The sequence below is a fragment of the Corythoichthys intestinalis genome, chromosome 3 (assembly GCF_030265065.1).
Source record: "Corythoichthys intestinalis isolate RoL2023-P3 chromosome 3, ASM3026506v1, whole genome shotgun sequence".
NCBI lineage: Eukaryota > Metazoa > Chordata > Actinopteri > Syngnathiformes > Syngnathidae > Corythoichthys > Corythoichthys intestinalis.
Genome location: NC_080397.1, coordinates 54228262 through 54236467, shown reverse-complemented (window position 1 = coordinate 54236467; position 8206 = coordinate 54228262).

Below are 8206 nucleotides of genomic sequence, written 5' to 3'. Positions count from 1 at the left end.
CCATTTTGACAATTACAGGCCTCTCTAATCTTTTCAAGTAGGAGAACTTGCACAATTGGTGGTAGACTAAATACTTATTTGTCCCACTGTATCTTTGACATATCCTGAATATTTCAGTATGGACAAGATGTAGGCTAGTGAAAGAATACCTTCGCAAATATGTGCTTATATGTATAAGTGTGAGTGATGTAGCATTGCCTCTAGATAGATATTAGTACACCAAAGAGATTGAGCATGCGGGGAACACACACAAGCTCACCCCCACACACCCATGCACCTATACACACTTTGTCAGACCCTTGTAATGGGATCACTGAGTGATTGTTGCTGCATCAGTCACAGTGCTGCTGCAGTCGTGCACGCACACACCATGATCATCACGAGGATGAACATGGATGTGAATCACAGGAAGAGGGAAGCTGGACTATTTCAGAGGTTACTGTTGTTGAGGACATCAGATACCAGCAACGACATGTCTGTGTGTAAGCATGTGTCAGTGTGTGTATGCTCCTTGTTGTCTATGTGAACTGACGTCGTTAGGCCTATTATAATTTGGTGTGGTTTTATTTGAAAACAAAATACAAATAAATGCTGACATATTCAATATGAAGTTGCCATCATATTAGTTTAAATCAATCATCATGTAACCTGTCATGATTAACTTGTTTGACAAATAAAAACCTGTCTTACACACTACAGATATTCTCTGTACATGTTTTACGTTTATTGTTTTGCGGTCAAAAGTTACATCCCAGCTCTAAAATAATGTTGCTGCTTAGCTGCTGCTAGCTAGTTACAGTGTTTCACAAAAAGTGAGTACACCCCTCACATTTCTGCAGATATTTAAGTATATCTTTTCATGCGACAACACTGACAAAATGACACTTTGACACAATGGAAAGTAGTCTGTGTGCAGCTTATATAATAGAGTTAATTTATTATCCCCTCAAAAAAACTCAAAATATAGCCATAAATAGCCAAACCCCTTGCAACAAAAGTGAGTACACCCCTTTGAAAAAACGTACATCCCCAAAGGTCCTAATTTTCATTTTCATTCAATGTCATTTTCTCTCCAAAATGTCATGTGACCCGTTACAGAAAGCCCACAAACAGTTTGCTGAAGAAATGTCAACAAAGTACATGGATTACTGGCACCATGTCCTATGGTCTGATCAGACGGGCGGGCTTTCTTTTGTACCGTCTTCAGAAGAGGCTTCCTCCTGGGGTGACAGCCATGCACACCAATTTGATGTAGAGTGCGGCGTACGCTCTGAGCACTAACAGGCTGACCCCCCACCTCTTCAATCTCTGCAGCAATGCTGACAGCACTCCTGTAACAAGTCACATGACATTTTGGAGGGAAAATTACAAGCAGTACTCATTTTGATTAGATATTAAGGGCTATAGTTTGAGTTATTTTGAGAGGAAAATAAATTAACCCTATTATATAAGCTGCACACGGACTATTTTTCATTGTGTCAAAGTGTCATTTTGTCTTTGGTGTCCCGTGAAAAGATATACTTAAATATCTGCAGAAATGTGAGGGGTGTACTCACTTTTGTGATACACTGTAGTCTGAAATGCTTTGTGAAGGTCCTGGTTGTTTATAGTTAATTGTGCACTCTTTTTACCACTATCTTTGGGGTGAATTCCTTCTGGAGCATCAGCTGTGTTTCTCATAACAGTGATAGACCGATTTGCCACACTTCATAACAGATGGCATTCTTTGATACTTCTATCTACCAAGTAACTTGCAATTGAGTCATTTTTTTCCTGTTGTTCTACTGTATCAAAAAATGGACTGAAATAACAACAACAACAACAATAAAAATAATAATTCTGTATTGGCCCGAATATAAGACGGCCTTGATTATAAGACGACCCCCTCTTTTTCAAGACTCAAGTTTTAAAAAAGACTTTTTTAACACCAAATTAATTTTTCTACAGAAAATAATTACAGTACATCTGAAACAAATGATTATAACAATATATTTGAGAGAAAAAGCATGTTATTTTGCCTCATTCAAATCTTAATATCTGAACATTGAAATATGTAAACTAAAGTGCAATCACATTCGTAAATGAATGGCTTCTGGTTTTTGAAATGTAAATAAACCAATCTATTGTGATAAAACAACAAAATTGCAATAACTGTATTAACCATCAAAGTGAGGCCTAACTGTAACTGTAGTCTTGAAACAAATCCGAATAAGGAAAAACATTGCAATAAATTAATGCAAACTGGTTAAATTTGAGAGTAGCTGAGATTTGTCATGACAGAACATCACTTCAATGATATCTGGCGCCATCTAGCGTCGTGAATGGGTATAATGTCTAGACCCCGAATATAAGACGACTCCCACTTTTTCAGTCTTATTTCAATGCAAAAAACACCGTCTTATATTCGGGCCAATAAGGTAATAATAATAAACAGTCTTTGTTAGTTATTTGTGAAGGGTTGTGCTTGTACGCTACGTTCACTTACATCCTGTGCATCTCTTGGGGGCTAAGCCCCCCCCATTCTTAAAACCTAGTGACGCCCCTGTCTATGTGTTACTTACTGATTTAATGACATGAAATCCTATGAGTGTGAAATGAGAGCGTCTACTACTACTTGACACTAGGCAGGTCTGAGTGGAGAGAAGTGTGGCTCAGATAGCAATCTTCAGAGTAAGCTGACTCCTTGTCATATTTAATTTTATGTTCTGTGAACTACTTTTCTTTTGTCTTCACCAAGTTTGTTCTAGCACTAAGGTTAGAATCATGCATGCTTGCACATGTTATATTTTTATATATGAATTATATCGCTTTAAGGTCTGTTTTCAGTGGCAAAAAGGGGGACGCAACATATCTACTAGGGTAGGTGGATTTGCCAATATCATGGAAAGACTGGGCTGGATTAATATTTCCCTGTATGGTATTTTCTATATCCTACTTATTAGGTTTAAATCCTTCCTTCAGCTCCACGTAGGCAGGGAGGGAAGAGAAATGATACACCCATGCACCAAGACTGTATCACAGTAATCACACCGCAAGGGATACTGGGTAATTCAGTTAAAAATGTCAGGAGCGTAAATCACCTTCCATCAGTCCTGCTTTTTCATTGGTTCGTTGCCCTGTTATAGAAGTGCTTATCCTCCTGACTACCTCAGCAGGACTGTTACTAACGAGTTTTTTTGGTCCATTTTCATCTGGCTAAATAGGAGGAAAAAATCAGTACATAATGAGGCAGTATTGTGCAATGCAACCGTAAAAAAATATATATACTCTGACTTCTCTGCAATTTTTAAAAATGAAACCTGATAACAATTTACTTTGAGGAAGAATTTTTGATAAGGCACTGGTTAAGGGGCTTGTCAGATAAATGTATGTAATGAAGTGTTGAATATATGCACATTGAATGTGACTGAGTATGAATTTAGGATAAACCTTGGACATGCACAAGCTATGTTATTTTATAATATCACATCATAAAGGCCGTGTCCACACGTAGCAGTGTTTTTTAAAAACGAGTGTATTGCTCCATCCGTCAAGAAAAAAAGTCAACGTCCACAGGAAAAATATCATCCACACCCATCCGCATAAGTGTTGTATTATTTTTATTTTTTAAAAAACAAACATATTTCTTGATTTGCATCCAAGCATAGAGTGAATGACAAAAAGCAAATAAATGGTTCAACAATTTTATTTTGTTTGTTTAGCCCTTGCCTTGTGAGATATTCGAGAACCGTTAGCATGTTAGTACGAGTCGCTATCGCACGCTTGTGTGTTTACCGTAATTTTTGGACTATAAGCTGCTACTTTTTCCCCCTCATTTTGAATACTGTGGCTTATTGTCCAGTGCGGCTTATTTGTTGATTTATATGGGTTAACAGGCAACACTTTGACAGTGTCGTCATAACACTGCCATAAGACCGTCATAATTATGACATGACATTATCATGGGCATTAATGAATGTTTATGACAGATGTCATGAAGTGTCATCCGGCAAATTATGTCACTAACATTTATGTCCAGCTTGGATCTTTTTACAGCCATTCAAAAGGAAGATAATTTGCTGGATGAAACGAAATGACATCTGCCATAAGCATTCATTAATGTTAATGGCAGGATCATGTCATAATTATGATGGTCTTATGACAGTCTTATGAGGTCATTGTTAAATAAAGTATAACCAAATTCCATAACTAGCAATTAATGAAACAACTAGAACAGTAGCTTTTTATTTATTTATTTTTTTTTTTAAAAAAACCTGTCCTGTTTAGCTGTTTGACACGGAGAATGGAAGTCTAAGTGTCCGGTTGGTCTGAACAGTTTTAATGTTTCACATTGAGAGTATGACTTACTCCCATTGTGATGATTCAACATATCTCGTTTATTATGCCAAAGCAGCGAACAGTAAGGAGTTATGGGGGGCAGGGGTCGCGTTAACCGAATATTTTCCGTTGCTGACCGGTTTTTTAAAACAGTGACGGCAAAAAACTGAAGTCCATCCGTCATTTTGACAGGCGGCAATTCACACCCCAGACCACAGGGTGGCGAGTGAGCATATTAATTAGCTATTGTCTCTCTTGATGCATGACGTGGTTGGCCTTACTCGGAAAAATGTCAAGGCAACTGAGTGTTTGCCTGGCACGGCCAGACTGTTCTCCCTGTATTTTTCAAACACTGAGAGAAAAGTCTGGGACACAGCCTCTCGAGTAGGTACAAAATCAATCGACGAATCAGATTTGTTTATTCGCGTGACGTGTTCTTCACGAGCAACGTCACTCTTGCGCGCCGAAAGTCGTCTGTACAACAACACGGATGGCGGGAGAGCCGAGAATATGTTCTAATCCGCGGTAAATTCAGTTTTAAATGAGCTAAAACACATCGACACGAGACATTGACAACAGTCTGTCTCGCGCTAGCCATGTTGAATAAACTCCGTTCTCCTCGTATGTTTACTTCCGCGCGCAAGTCCCTCGTCCTGCCCTCGTCGCTTTGGTAACGGCACGTCTGCCCATCGCTGATTGGTGCACTCCGCTGTCTGTTTGCCTCTTGTTAAGCTTGTTCGGACAGAATATTAATTAAAAATGAATGAAAACTAAATACTATTGAATATGTCATTATTATCATTTTAAAAATGGAAGTGACGGGTAAAAATAGATTATGACCGGATTTTTATGACACTGTCAGTCAAAATGACAGACAACGAAACAGTCTAGTGCAACCTCTGCTGGGGGGACAGAAGAAAAGAAACACAAGAAAAGAAAGAAAAGAAACACAAACAACAACAACAACAAATACATTGAACGCCTACACCAACTATTAATATGTTGGTGCTATCGTTAGCTAAATGTATTTCCGGTTGACACCATGTGGGGGGCCTGTTGACCAGGGAAAGAAGGAGAGGTGGGTGGGGAAGTCTATAAGCTAAGTGATTGGGTGGGGTAGAGTGTACACAAATCAGCTCTGTGATCTAGAACCCAGTAATCGTGTGAATCCCTTGTAAATGTAAACCCGTTGGCAACCGATCCTACGCCACCCCACCGCCAGTCTCGGCACTGGGCCCCCCACCCACTCGAGCTCCACAAAATACGCGACAGCCACGCAGACGAGCGAAGACACCGCGCAGGTGACAACCCAAGGCCACAGCCCCCACCCAGCCAGCCCGGGGAGGGAGGGCGGACAGGGGGTGGGGGGGTGCAGCCAGCTCCTCCCTCCTCCCGCAGCCCAGCAAAGGAGCCAATCTTAACGACCCCGGGATCCAGGGTGGTCCCCCGGGCCACCCACACTCCCATCAACCGGCCCTCAGGGCCCACGAGCATCACAGCCATCAGCATGATGAACAGGTAGATGTCCTCGACGTCCTCCACTTTGAGTTTGGTCAGACATAGCGGCCACCATTTTCCCCAGCTATCCTCCATAAATCCAGACTTGAAAGTGTTGCCCGGACATGGGCGTTGTCCAGGTTCTGTTCGCATTGTAGACAAGATCTTGTCCACAGCACTTAGTGATCAATTTACCAATTCCATGTCTTTACAAATTTGGGACAATACTTAATATCAATGTGATGCCCCCAAAAGTGATCACATTTGTGTGTGAAATTTATGGGTTTGTAATGCAGAAAAGATGTGTGTCCAATTTATGATGTTTGGAGTGGTCAGTGGGTGGCGCCGTTGGACTGCTGCTCAGAGGGAGGTGGCGGTGCTGTAGTCCTAATGACGCATGCGCGCAGCCATGTTCCCATTCCTGATGAGCAACGGCAAGCTGGCGTCATCGTGCGCATCTTTAATGCATTTAACCTGTATTTTTCAGGTGAGTAAATTACACCAAACATCTCAGAGTAGTTAATGAGTCTATAATTTACGTTTTGGGCCAAAAATGATTTTGTTTACGCGCATATTGACTTTATATTGAGCCATTGTCTAAGTAGAATGACGAGCTCAAAATGGCGCTCTCTTTTTCTTTGTGTAACGGTCGGTTCGACTGTGGGCATCGCATCTCCTCTGTATTTTTGTTAATAATTACACTGTTTTCGTTATGTATGATATATTTTTGTTCAAATTTGAAACAAAAATGCAAATGTAAATATGTTCATACCGGTTACTGCATTAGTCTCTCATGTTTGATTGACATGTACCATAAATGCACTTTGATAGTGTTGAGTGAGCCAAAACGGATTTTTGGAAAATAGTAGCAGAAGTTAGGATAATATACTTTCTTGTGTGTAAAGACAGATTGTGTTTAAAAGCATTTAAAAGAACCAACAATTGTGTTGGAAAGTATGGACTGTTTAAATTGACAGTAATAATACAGTAATGGATGTACTGAATAATATAAATGAGACAAAGCAGACAGTATTTATGTTGAATTGTGTAAATAAAGATTCCTGATGAGCAACGGCAAGCTGGCGTCATCGTGCGCATCTTTAATGCATTTAACCTGTATTTTTCAGGATTCATATAATTGTGAATGGTGCCATAATCTGGTGCCTGCAACAATTTATTGGGGGCTCGTCCGGGATCAGCGCCACCGGCTGGTTTGGAGCTGATCCATTGATCCTGAGACTTCTACCGGAAGTGACCTGAGAGGCAGGGAGCAGCAACGTTCCCTGGGATGAAGACAGCGTTTTCCAACAACATCAAGGGATGCAAGCCGCTTCACCTACTGAGAAGTGAGGTCCGCTGTGCCAGTCAGCACAAGGATTGAAAAGCAAGGACTGTACGGTGTAGGACAAACCACCTAACACAGATTGAGACTGGAAGAACCTGGACTGTGAGACCAAGGGCAAGACATCGGGAGGCAGCTATGGCGGACAGTGAGAGGAAGAGTTTGGTGTGGACCATCAAAAAGAGCCTGCTCACTTTACCGGCTAATGAACTGTTCCAGATTGTACAGGCTTTGGATCAAGTGCCAGGGATGGACCAAGATCGTCTGTCTCACCTCACCGCAGAGGATGAAGAGGGCTGTTTTGACTACATCACAGACTTCATGCACAGTAAGGCGTTACTTGATTTGGAAGATGATGGAATGGCACATTTACTACAGTTGCAAGAACTGATTGAAAATTTAATTGCGGGTCAAGATCTTGCATTACAGAGGTCAGTTAGCAACAGTAAAGATGATATCAATGTTGATGCTAATGCTAATGATGATGTTGAAGCTGCTGGCAACGTAATGGCTCATGACGTTAAGCTACAAAAGTTGCTTACTAGTTATGAAGAATTGAGTAAACAAATAATGCAACATATGCCCAAACACAACACGCAAAATATCACACAACCACCATCGAAACACCAGTCTGCGCCTGTTAATGCAAATGTATCTGGCACAAGAATCAAGAGTATGAATACCACACCTTTGACTCAAGATAGCATGGTCTCATTAAGAGAACTATCGTACCTTCACCGAAGAGAATTCAAGATACAGGGAGGTCAAATTGGTGATCAGGGGTCGGATATTAGTTATAACAGTGTTTGTCGTCAGATTGAAGAGGGCTTAAGGGAACAATTTAGTGATGCTGAGGTTGTTCGAGCAGTCTTAAGAATTATTAAACCTGGGGATTTTAAAGACATGTTGATGATTAAAGAGGATTTAACTATTGATGAGCTAAAAGGTTTCCTTCACTCACATCTCGGTGAACAGAGCAATACAGAATTGTTTCAAGAATTAATGTGCACTAAACAAAAAGATAGTGAGACACCACAACAATTCTTATAT